This window comes from Cynara cardunculus (genome assembly GCF_001531365.2).
Source record: "Cynara cardunculus var. scolymus isolate 2C chromosome LG 13, CcrdV1, whole genome shotgun sequence".
NCBI classification, from domain to species: Eukaryota; Viridiplantae; Streptophyta; class Magnoliopsida; order Asterales; family Asteraceae; genus Cynara; species Cynara cardunculus.
The window spans coordinates 15,825,884-15,839,845 of record NC_037540.1 but is presented as its reverse complement, the minus strand read 5'-3'; positions in this window follow the sequence as shown (position 1 = coordinate 15,839,845).

Here is a 13,962-nt window from a genome sequence, read left to right as displayed (position 1 = left end):
CTTGATCCATTCCAGAATTTGGGCAGAAAATGTGTTTTCTTGGAGAGGCCGTATCTCAGTCATAACATGGAGTTAAAATAAGAATTTTGGGTCTAGGTTCAATTTCAATGAGTCTACTTTCTGTTCCAAGTGGTTTCGTGTCAAAACAACAAAATTAACTTGGTCAAAAATCCTTTACCGTTCAGGGTCGCAAAGCTGGAATTTTTGGGACAGAATCTAGGACGTTTTGGGTGCCTCACAACTCCCTCTTTTTTTCGAATTATTTGGTAAAACTTTTTCTGGATTGAGTTCAATATGTCTATTAGTCTCTGTAAAAATTTCAGAATTTTTGGAGGTCTTTAAGTATTTTATTTTGTATATAACTTTCTGTTGCGCAAAACAGAACGATTTACTGACTTGTACTTTTATGTTAATTTTTTTTTTAAATTAGTAAAACATTAATTAAAATTAAGGAAAATTTCTGAAAATACCTAAGACTCGGAAGTCTCTACTATTAAATTTTGGAACCTTATCTAATTCATTTAAGGTATAGAAAAATTTCTTGAAGTAACCTAAAATTTCGGTTAAGAAACCAAACTTATAAAACTTGGGCAAACCATCGATACTTAGGTCGAGATGACTACCCACAACTAATTGACTTATATTTTTACGACACTTGGTAAAATTGTCCTTTAGAAATACCAGACCGATCATGTATATTCCATCGATTACGAGATTACAATGGTAAGGTTTTAAGCCATGGCCATGTGTAGCTCACTCACACCCTTGTTTAATTGTAGATTACTTGCTTGACCTCTCGCATACCTAATACCATCCACACACAGGTAACTTTCGTGGCCCCTTTTACTTATATACTTCTTTTGGGGGGAGGAAATGATACTCAAAAGTTATATAACTGTTTTTTTTAAGCTGTGTTGAACCCTTTTTCTTTTATTCATATGGACAATTTGTGTGTTTACTATTGCAATGAAAGTACTAGTGTTGATGCCTATATGAGATGTGATTCCTATATTYCTATTAAGCCAACGGTTTAGCTTCAGCTGGTAGATGACATGTTTGGAAACCTATCATGTTCTTGTTGTATGATTAAATTGGTTATACAATTATTCCTATGTATAAGTGTTGAATTGCGATATATGTATACACACTGTTGTCCTAAACGCCCTCGATACACAGCAAATCCTCTTTTGTTATTAAACCTACGAGCTCACCAACATTATGTTGACGTTTTTGAGTACTCATTTTCAGGTAATACTCATCAAAGTGGCTAAGAGTGCTAGGGTTGCTTGTGGACCTTAGAGAGACCTAAGGGATTCCCCGCGTGGGTTTTTTTTTTCCTTTTAAGTTCCTGAATGCACATATTCGAATTTATTGGTGTGCTTCTCTATCTTTGAAGTTTTTGTTTGAAACTTGTCCCAGGTTGTGGGAAGTACTTTTGTTTAAATTTTTGTTRACTATGTGATGCCATGGAATTGTCTAACCACGGTACAAGTCTCCACTTGTGACAAGGAAGAGACGTCATGACACTTGGATTAGTATTCATTTAGTGAGTTTTCTATTAGCATATCATTGTGTTATGACAATCCTCTCCGTCACACTTCGTGTTTCCGCCTAGGCGGGGTGTGACAGTGATGAAGTGGAAGTCCAGCTCGCCAGGCATGGTGAGCTCTCCAGCAGATTCTGACACTTCTCCAGCATTCGTCCCCAGTCCCTAAACCTTCGTTCACTGATGATAATCATCAATATCTGGACCGGGTGGCCAAATTTAATTTGGTAAATGCCAAGGCCCTTTCAAACATCAAGCTTCGTACTAAAGACCTCTCGCAGCGTCTTAATGATCTCGCCTCTTCTATTGTTGATGACAAAGAAGGGGAGAAAGAGTTGCCTGAAGAAATTGTTGAGAAAACTGAAGCTGAAGTTGTTGTTGTCGCTGAGGCTGAAGCTGACCCTCTAGCTGTGATTCCTCAATCTGAGGATGCCATCATATTCAACGAATCTGAAGCGAATGCTGACGCTCAGGATTATGATGATGTCGTTATAGCTCCAGCTATTAACGAACACCTTCCCATCACCTCTGCATTAAGTATCTCATGCATGCTTATATTGGTATTAATAAATTGATCTTAGTCTAACTGTTATGATAAGTTATTCGATTATTCTCATATTTAAAGTGTTCAAAGATCCTCTCTCTCTCTCTCTTTATATATATATATATATATATTTATATATATATATATATATTTATATATTTATATATATATATATATATATATACACACACACACATTGACTAGAGATCCGGAAAAAACTCTAAAACCCATAGGAAATATAGGCACTACCCAAATTTGGTAGAAATGAGCCTCTTGATCCAATAATGCTGATGGACGCGGTGACATTTTAGTAACTAAGAGGAACTTCGTTGACAAAATTGTTGATGAATATGCATTGAATGTTCAACAATGAACATTGTTCACATTGACAATTTGTTCATTGGTCACTAGTCACACATACATACACATTTAGTTATGTGTTCACTAATGAACGATGGAGTAATTACCGGAAAAGCAATTAATGATAAAAGAAATCTCCTTGACTTTTTTCAAAATTACCCATTGTTCATGATTTTCACCATTGTTTATTAAACATCATTTTTTTAAGTTATTACAAAAATGTGATGATGAACTTTATCCATAGATTACAAAGACTAAGGACTAGGATTAGTTCACATAGTTGAGACTAATTATTGTGTTAATAATTGAACATGCCCCTACACACACACACATCTATATATATATATATATATATATATATATATAGAGAGAGAGAGAGAGAGGGTAAGATCAAATGTGAACGAAGTTTTTGTGTTAACTTTACAAACCATTTCAACCAATCAAAATCCATGTTTCTATTAGGTTTTTATCTAGCTTACAGTTTAATGCCAAGGGTGGTTGAGTAATTTCATTTTTTATGTAACTCCCATATCATTAATTGGGAGTTACATAAAAAATGAAATTACTCAACTACCCTTGGCATTAAACTGTAAGCTAGATAAAATCATTAACTGGGAGTTACAAAATCATAAAATCCCTACAAATATGCATTTTTAATATTAATATATATATATATATATATATATATATATACATATATTGATCTTCTATTTTTATTGTTTTAAGAGTTTGTGATTCGTGGAGGAAACACGGTAGTAAAATCTTTGGTATCGTTCAAGCTATTATGGATAAACGCATCGGAAAAGAACTCGACAACATTGAGAAGATTAAAATGGTTTATGGTGACAATCAGAGTTCGAGTTCGGGAAGTGACGAAAATAACCAAAGCGAATGTCTTGGTAATCGATTAATATTTTATTGTATTCGTTTTAATCGAAATTATGTTCATTATGATGTGTTGTGTTTTTTTAGTTCATATTATGTTGGTAGTTTTTTCTTTAATTATTAATACGTACCTAATTCACATGTTCAAATGGAATTTCATGCACGACCAATTTTCATATAGTCATATAACCGACTTTTATGAATCATGAACCATTGTGTTCATGTTACTACTCTCAATTGAGTATATATAACACTTCATGAATGAAATTTTGTGTCATATGAACATAAGTGTCATTTTTGAAGCTGGATCCCAAATCTTTATATTTATATAAGTGCTTGCACCTGGTGTTCATATATGTCAATTTGTGTAAGTGATTGACTTGGTGTTCATATGATGGGGGTTATGTGTTCATATATTTTCTACGATATTCTCTTCCTATGTGGTTTCATTCATGTTCACAGTTGTATACGTTCATGTTAATGACCCCCATCATATGAATATCGGTTTTCGTTAGTGATCTCACCTGTTGTTCATATATATTCATGTCAACTTAACGAGTTGTTGGTTAAAAATTTGCTCTCAAATCTTTATATAAGCACCGTTCTTGCACCTAGTGTTCATATATATCAAATTGTGTAAGTGATTGCACCCGATGTTCATTGTATGGAGGTTATGTGTTCATATATGAACATATGATGTTCTCTTCCTATGTGGCTTGATCATGTTCACAATTTTTTCATATATGTTCATGTCAACTATTTTCATCTATGAACAGCTTGTGAACTCGAACCAAATAGATCTCACATGTTGTTCATATATGTTCACATTACTCATCTCATGGTCATTAATGATTGRTCTAACTCGCACCAAATAAATATATACACAATTTGTTCATGTATGTTCGTGTCAATTATTTTAGTCTATGAACAACTTGTGAACTCGAACCAAATAGATCTCACTTGTTGTTCATATATGTTCACATTAATCATCTCATGGTCATTAATGATTGCTCTAACTCGCACCAAATAAATCTATTTTATGGTTGTTGCAGTTGATTACTCTAGTTATGTAATATTAATGTTTATTGATTTTACTAACTATGATGGTATCAACAGGTGTTCACATACTCACACCCTTCGAACATGAAACGGAGTACGATGTCAGAGAGTGTTCAAACGGAAGCAAATATTTTATCCCCAATGTTGATGCCGAGTTTAAACCAAAGATCAACGCATAATTTGTATCTATAAATGAAGCGGAAAAGATGTACAGGTTGTACGCAAACAATGTCGAGTTTGATGTTCGTCTTCATGCCAAAAAAACCAACAGGAGCGGAGACATACAAACAAGATGGTTTGTATGTAGTAGGGAGGGAATACCAAATAAAAAGTATTTTGATTTTATGGCTCTTCAGTCTAGCGAGAAGAGATACCGTAATATGAACCTTAAACGATGTGGAATGCATGTATAAAACTCTATTTGACAAAGGATCGCTCTTGAATGTGTTCATAATGAATGAACTATTGTTCACAATCTGTTCATATTGTGTTCATACATGTTTTATTTATTTATTTCTTTTCGTATAGCAACTATTCTTATTATGTTCATAAATGTTATGCAGTTCAAGTTCATATATATGTCAATTTTTTGTTCGTATTTGACACAATGGTTCATATATATATATAGTTGTATTCATATGATTCTTACACTAACAAAGATAAATTAACAAAAATCATGAGATTTTTTGACTTTGTAATTCCCAATTAATGATATGAGAGTTGCATAAAAAAGAAAATTACCTAAATACCCTTTTCAACTTTGTTCACTTATCTTTATGAAATTTTAAATTTTAAAAAATAAGTTTTTATAATGATTAATCACAACCGTTTATTGAAAGATTCAATGGCCAAGATCGGTTAACAAAATTAATACAAAAACTTTGGTTAACATTTGAACCTGACTAATATATATATATATATATATATATATATATATAGAGAGAGAGAGAGAGAGAGAGAGCCATAGGTTCAATTTCTGTGGAAATGATCTCAGTACTTTACCACCTATTACTTGCAAGCGATCATAGTGTCAGGGTGCGTTTGCAGCGCTACTGTGGGGACTTTGTACCCACCGTATGAACACGAACGATCTATAGCTATCAAGTTTTTGGCGCCGTTGCCAGGGATTGACACAATTTTAATTTTGATATATTGACTTTCATTTGAGCCTTGATCATTTGTTTTATTTGCACTTTCCGTGTTGTATGTCACGGCTACAACACATTGAACTTTTACCTTTCGATCTTGAATTAGAAAGAACCATTATAAGACATAGAAGAGGTAGAAATAATTGGTAAACTCGCAATTATTTTGGTACAGTTATGAAGAATTCTAGCTGAACTGAATGGCAATGCCTAACTAATTTCTTAATTGGTGTCAAAAAATAAAAGAAATTTCTTAATTAATTTCTACGACTTACCTTTTCAGTCTCTAATATTTTTAGGTATTTTGTTTCTTAATGAGTATTAWACCTGTTTTAAACATATGAGTTGTCTTTKCTGCAAGACTGTAAACAKAAAATTTATCTCAKATAGCACATCAAAGTTGTCTCAAGTCTTCAATTATCCCTTATCCCATGGTAACTTATTTTCTGCAATGTTAACGTAAATTATATAAAATTGATTACATAAAAGAGGAACCATGTTAAGACCAAAAAATAGGAACAATATAAGACAACAATGTATAAAGAATTAAAAACAACGTTCTAAGAGAACAGATAATTAACACTACCATCATGTATAATCTAAAACATGAGGTGTATAATCTTAATAGTTGGTACCCAATGAAATTTTCATTAACAAGTTAAAAACTTTGAAAGGTAAAACCACCAAACATCTTTAAGTCCACATAAGTGAACCAAAATGACCAACCTCATAATTAACTCAGGCAAGAAGAAAGAACAAAGATACCCTAAGATCCTTTTGAGGTTCATTAAAAGATACAATATATCAAGTCAATGCATGTGCATGCTTCAATGCATACATACCCCTGTGCCTCCTGCTGTAATGCAATACATCCCCATGTGCCTGCTGCTGCTGTCATATACCCCTATGCCTCACTTTTTTCTTGCTACAAGACTGTAAACAGACAATTTAGTGGCTATAGAATCTGTTGTCAATGTATGTGGCTTGAGAATCTGAATTTAGTGGTTTTCTGAAATTTAATGGCTTGAGAATCTGCTGTCAATTTAGTGGCTTGAGAATTTGCTGTCAGTTTAGTGGTTTTCTGAATTTTTCTTGTTGGACCCTTTTAAAACATCAATGTATGTGGGTTGAGAATCTTCTATCCTATGTATTAGATAGGTCACGGAAAACATGAATCTACCATCATATGTATTAGATTAGTAGTGTACCCGTACAATACACCAAGTAAGGTGTGAAATTTTTGTCGTAAATAAAAAATGAAAAGCCCTCGAGCACGTAGCTTTGTTGATAAATGAGTTGAGCACCTAGCTTATATCAATAGCACATCAAAGTTGTCTCATATCCCAATGGTAACTTATTTGTTGCAATGTAAACATAAATTATACAAAATTGATTACATAAAACAGGAGCCATGTTAAGACCAAAAAATAGAAACAATATAAGACAAAAATTATAGAGAATTAAAAACAATGTTTTAAGAAAACAGATAATTAACACTATCATCGTGCATAATCTAGAATAAACCARAATGCTAACATGTTTAAAAAATGCCAMTAGCTCCAGTAAAATATCAGCTTTGGGCTAATAATCCTWCGATCCCTTGATAGCTAACATGTTCAATTACCTTACCCGATGAYCATAACATGGACCGAGAATCTTACCCAKAACGSCTGTTCAATTATATTATTACACATTTGGTACCATATGTTTTTATTAAAATTATTGCGCCGTTTTTTGCAGGAAATATTTACGGATGAGTGTATCATGAAAAATGATAAACAGTTTGGATATACAGATAAACATTATTTACAAATGATTGTATTTCTTTGTTCAGTCAAGAATTTCAAGTTTTGTWATGAGCTATGAGTATATTGGTTTMGAAACTCAATACGTGTRCAATTACTTTTTCATTCGATCTTGYTAATACACYGTATTAACCTTCAACTTTATATATTAGTTGACTTGCAAAATAACCACACAAACTCATGATTCAAGACCAAACTAATGTTTCAGAATTGTAATTCACCCAGACTGCATCACACAGGTACAACACTAATATGTATGTATACATGTATGTGTATATGTGAATGCATGTATAGATAATTATAATGTGTGTTTGGTAACCACATACAAATAGATAATAAATCTTCACTTTCGAGAGACTGAAATTTCTATAAACATCTCATAAGTTTTTGACCATTATATTGTTGCTTTTATCTTAATGAATACTTACACCCATGCCCATATTTTATTTTATTAGTCTGCTTCGTCTATTTCATCTTTTAAAACTTTTTATCAACAAAAGTCGAAATTTTATTCACAAGCCAAAACATGCTCAAGAAATTCATGAAATTCTCTGATTATCAATAGTTCAATTCTTGTGGAAATGATCTCGGTACTTTATCACTCTATTACTTGCAAGCGATCATAGTGTCGTAGTGCACTTGTAGTGCCACCGTGTGGACTTTGTGCCCACTTTATGAACACGAACGATCTATAGATATCAAGTTTTTGGCGTCGTTGCCAGGGATTGGCGCGATTTTTATCCTGAGATATTGACTTTCATTTGAGCCTTGGTCATTTGTTTTACTCACACTTTCCGTGTTATATGTCACAACTACAACACGGTGAATTTTTACCTCTCGATCTTAAATTAGAAAGAACCATTAGAAAACCCCAATTTAAAATATACCATGGGGATAATCCACCACTACCTCCTCGGGAGGCGACTGTTAAAATTGTTGATGATAAAACTAGAGGAATACCGGCACGACATGCAGATGGGCTATAATGGATCTTAGTGGGTGTTAATGGTCTTATAGAATCCAATAAGCATCACATTCATATATAGTGGGTCTTAGTGAGTTCTAATGAATCAATTGGGCTTTAATAGGTTATATTGGACTTTAATAGATCTTAGTGGATTGTAATGGTTATATTGAGCTTTAATGGATCTATTTGGGCGCGTTTGGTACGTAGACTGGAGATGGCATGACAAGATAAAACGACTGTTCAACCGTTTGGTAAGACAAGATATGACAGGACATGACAAGACAAAATTGGTGTTTAGTGTTTGTTTTACCATATAATCAATCTAAATGATAATTAACAAATACAAAAAACATCTAAAATAAATATTGATTAAAAACTGAAACAACATGTTACCAATTATGTATTACATAAAAGTTCATAAATCAAAAGACTTAAACAACATGTTATGTCTTACACAAAAGTTCACAAATCAAAATATTTAACCAATATGTCTACCATTTACGTCTTACACAGAAATGAACTATTCACCATTGTCTACCAAAAGATCTGAACACAAAAGCTCAGATGTTTATTATTGTATATCAAAATACCTAAACACAAAAGTTTAAATGTTTACCAACTAACATCATATGACTAAATTCGTTAAGATGGTCCCCACAAATCTTGGCTTGAAATTAGCATTCATGTCATTCCAAAGGCGTAGTTAACAGGGTTATCTGCAATATACATGCTAATAGTGATAACTTGGTCACCATCAAAACCCATGTCGTTTAACTCATTAATTCCTGAGTACCAATAACAAATACCAACTTACTCATGTCTTCGAATACCGGGTGCAACCCCTTTTCAATCACCTTGATTACATCTTCAGAAACACCAGCTTTTATCTTTCTCGTTTTTTGATGATGATTCCACGTCTTGTGGAACGGAGGATACAGAAGCACCATTAGAAGGAGTAGACAAAGGCACATTAAATTCTTTAGGCTCAGCACCGGCTTCACTTTCTAGATTGATGTGCTCCAATGCATCTGAAGCAGTTTTGCCCAACAATCCTATAGCTCAATCTTTCCCAAATATCATATACAATCGCTCTTATTGCGGAAACGGTTTGCTGGCAATATAGTTTTTGCTTAGATGTTTATATCAAAACAAAAAAAAATGAATATATATATATATATGTATATATGTTAATCACTATCCGTATGAAATTAAGTATCAAATAATTACATAAAAATATAAGCATTACCTTTAATTATTTCTCTAGTACTTCAGCATCCACTGTTATGCATTGATGCACATCATTCTAACCAAAACCACTTGTTTTTAACATGTCATAAACGGCTGAATATTTATCATTGAGTCGGTTCATCTTGTTTTGAATGTGTTTTGATGCTATATTGAGGTCAGGATTTCTTTCACGCATCTTTAAGACGATTTGTTCATATGTGTTGGTCGGATAACACCCATAATCACTCCTACCACAGGCGGCTACAATTACTTGTAGGTTGCTAATCAATGCATCCAATTCTTGGATACTCCAATTATGTCTATTCGCCATCTTTTAAATTCAACAATAGTCGATACATAATGATAACGTTTTAAAATTTCAACAAGAGTAATAAAACAATACATAACAATAACGTTTTAAACTTCAACAATAGTAATAAAACAATACATTAATTGATTCTACTTGACATCCACGATTCAAACATCTCTTGGGCTATGTCATCTTTCCATTATGTCCACTAGTTACTTGATTCAACAACCTCAATAGATTCAACATTATCATTGGACTCAACTTGTTCTTCCTGATAGACACATCTTCTAGTGTGAATGTCGTGCTTTCCTCTAGATCAAGATCCATGTACATTATAATAAAATTATGTGGCGAAGCACATGCTATAACCATCCGTCCTTGAAGTTTTATTGGATAAAAAGAAGGACTTCGTAATATGGCCCAACGTTTCTTTAGACACCAAAACACCTTTCTATAATATTCCTAGCTTATGAGTGCTTCATTTTAAAATATTCTTCCTTATTCGTAGGTGTATGACCAATGTGTTCCCATTCTCGTAAATGATACCTAGTACCTCTATACAGTGCCAAAAATCCATTGCCATTGACATATCCTACATCAGGCAAATACTAATTACCCAATATAACCTTTAAACCATTATTCCTTGTAACCACATCTCGTAGTACTCTGGAATCGATAGTTGAACCTTCCTAACCAGATAAAACGTAGACAAATTTCATGTCCCGAGTGCATGCACCTAATACATTGATCACAATATGTCCATTTCTTGTTCGGTATCTTGGTTTATTGGGATCAGATATGGTCACTTCAATGTTTGTTCCATTTATTGCTCCTATAAACAAAATAACTTGGTTTTAACTAAACGGTAAATTTTTATTATTAGATAAAAACAGCCCCTAATTTTATGAATGTTTTTTTAAAGATTTGTATTTTGGGCTTTTAGCGAGTTTATGAGCTTGAGCTATTTGTCTTGTAAATGACCCTATATATATGTGTCATGGGCTAAAATTTTAAGTTTGTTCATTATATTTCATTTACATGAAAGTCGTCTAAAAGACTGAGAGAGCTTTGTATATTCTGTTTTCTTGAGTAAATTAATCTGGCTGGTTTTCATCACGTTCATGTTTATCATCTTTCTCTAATCTCAATCTAAATCTTGAATATCTACATTTTTATGGAGTTTTATCAATTGTTGTCAAGTTAGGATCTTACATTTGGTATCAAAGCAAATTGAAGTGAATCTACTTCAATCGGTCATCTATGGCAACAATTGAAGATTTGAAGATTAAATTCGTGATTTGGATGTTCAAGAATGATCAATCATATGTGCTAAAACTCAAGGTGTCATTTTTTGTGATATTTTTCTTTTGAAGACTGTTTTGAGTTTGTGGGATTCAATCACCTGTTTGATGATTGATGAAGAAGATTTAAGGTTTGATGCTTTTGATTTCTTACACATTCTAGTTCTGCACTCTACATGTTTGATGAAATGCTTGTGAGAAGATTCGATTCAATTTTTGATTGTTCAAAGTTAGATCTTAAAAGTATTTTAGATCTTTGATTGCTTAGAATCAACTTTCGAGAATGATCAATCAGAAATTTGATTATTTGTAACTTTTGTTCTAAAAAGTTAAATAGAGATTGACTATGATGAAAATATGAAAATCAACATGCTGACAGATTTGTGATGTTGTAGTAAATTGATTACATCTCACTCATCAAGGCACCAATTAAGGATATTCAAAGGCCCTGGATTTAAAACAGAGGGAATAAGAAGTTTCATGATCATTCAAAAATTCAAATAGTAGAGGGGTCATACGCATCGTTGAAGTGGACAAAAATGTGTTGATGCAAAGCTGTTGAACAGATATGTGCGAGTGTGGTACATAAATCATATCTTATTCGTTTGAGCTCCAAAGAAGGTGATTTCAGATTCTCTTAACAGATAACGAATCAAGACGCACTTTTTATGTTTTGAGTTTTTACAAACTCCAGAGCTATCATGGTCTGATTTAGTATGAAAGTTGGTTGTAAAGTTGTTAGACAAAAACCTTCTATGTTGATTCATGTATCAAAGAACACTAGAGGGTAGACCAGAAGGGGTTTAGAGGTAGACCAGCGGCTCTGGTTATATGGACCAAAGCAAAACCCAAGATGGACCAAAGATAGCCTCAAATCAAAGTGAGATATGATTAGCTTCGATGAACCAAAAGCTCAAGTTATATGGACCAGAGCTATATACGTAATTGGTGCTCTGCATATGCTCGTGATTGACCAGAGATCTCAAAAAACCAGAGATCTAGACGGACCAGAGCTCTCATGGACCAGTGGTCACATGGACCAGAGCTCATGGCGAACCACAACCCATAGCCCGATCTTTTAAAAGCTTTCTCTTAGCTTTGCGCTGTTGTAGCTCTTTGCACACAACTTTCACCTCAAAGCTCCATAATTCATGATTCCAGTTGCATTGGAACACTAAAACACAAATGCACGACTTTGAAGTTTTGAGTTTTCTCAAATTACGTGATGTCTAATTCATTATCAAAGTCTGCAGCGGTGCTAGAACGAAAGCATTGCTTTTCACTTGTGCTCCTTTGGATTTGAAAATGGTGTTCGCTTGTCCGTTCTTCATTGATTCAAGATAAATTTGTGACATATTTCATGTAACTCTCTCCTCTATTTTTCAAGTACAGTTCGGAGCTGAACGTTTACTCAACGAGGTTTAAAGAGTCAAATATTCTATTTTGACGACTGTTTTTGCGCAACTGAGGGAAACCTTGCACAACTCACTCAATTTTCACCCAAAATGGTTGAATCAAAGCTTGTTAATAAGCTAAGAAGATGGAGTTCAATGTGAATATTTTATGTTTTCTCTCAATCAGGCTCCTTGATGGTCAAAAACAACGATGGAATTGATTCATGAAAGTTGGACAAAAAGTGTAAGGGGGATCTTGTAACGCTTTGAAGACTTGAAGAGTGGCACATAAGAGCTACTAACTAAAACAAGGGGGAGTATATATTACGATGCTTTCTTTATAAAATAAGGGGGAGATTGTTAGATAAAATTAGCCCATAATTTTAAGAATGTTTTATAAAGATTTGTATTTTGGGCTTTTAGGGAGTTTATGGTCTTGTAAATGACCCTATATATGTAACATCCAACTTTCTAAATACTCTTAAAGATAGTATTTAAACAGAATTATGTGTAATACTGATAAGCTTATATTTAAACATGTTTTTATAATGAATCTAGTACATATTGTAATGTTTATATAGCTTATAGAACCCCTTTAATTTAATTATTGATTGGTCTTTGATAGGTGCAAAAAGGATGGATTTTAATACAAACAGAGCATATATTTCGAAACTGTTACAAGGTCAGGCATAGTTTTATGAAGGAATATGAGGCTGAGCATATTTATTAAATGGGTTCTGGAAAGGCATACGAATTCAAATGGCGTGAAAAGGAAGCATAGTTTCTCAAATGTTTTTATTAAAACCCATCAGCAGCAGCAGTCTAGAAGGAACAGCCCAACAGCCCAAAAAAAGGAGAACGTGGGATCGGAGGCGACAATAGTTCGTGGATTCGATTCAAGAGGAGAAGACGTGGGTTTGATTGAGAGAAATCATGGGATCGATTCGATTAAAGAGGGACGTGATCGAACATAATGGGGGGCGGTTCATTATAAAAGACGAAGGGGCTGTTCGATTGCAAAGGAGGACGGTCGCAAGGGAGATAGTCGCGAGGGTGGAAGAAAACGGCAAAGGGCTGTTCGATTGGGAGAACTTCACCATCAATTTCTCATCACTTTTGGTAAATTCTTTAATTTCTTAGTTTGTTAACCCTAGATTAGTTATGTGTGGCTAATCTCTTCATTCCAACATTAGTCACTTTAGATTTTGATGTTTTCCCACTTTGAGATTTCGTTGTAATCGTTTGGTACAAGTTTATTTGTTGGATTTCTAGGTTAAATGTCAATTTCACTTTGAATGTTAAGTTATTTGGCCAATTATTTGATGTTCTTGTGAATGTTTGTTAGTCAAAATATTAAGATACGTAATTGTCTATTGGTTTTGATAAAGTGACAATTGAATTCTTTCAATTTCAATAAGG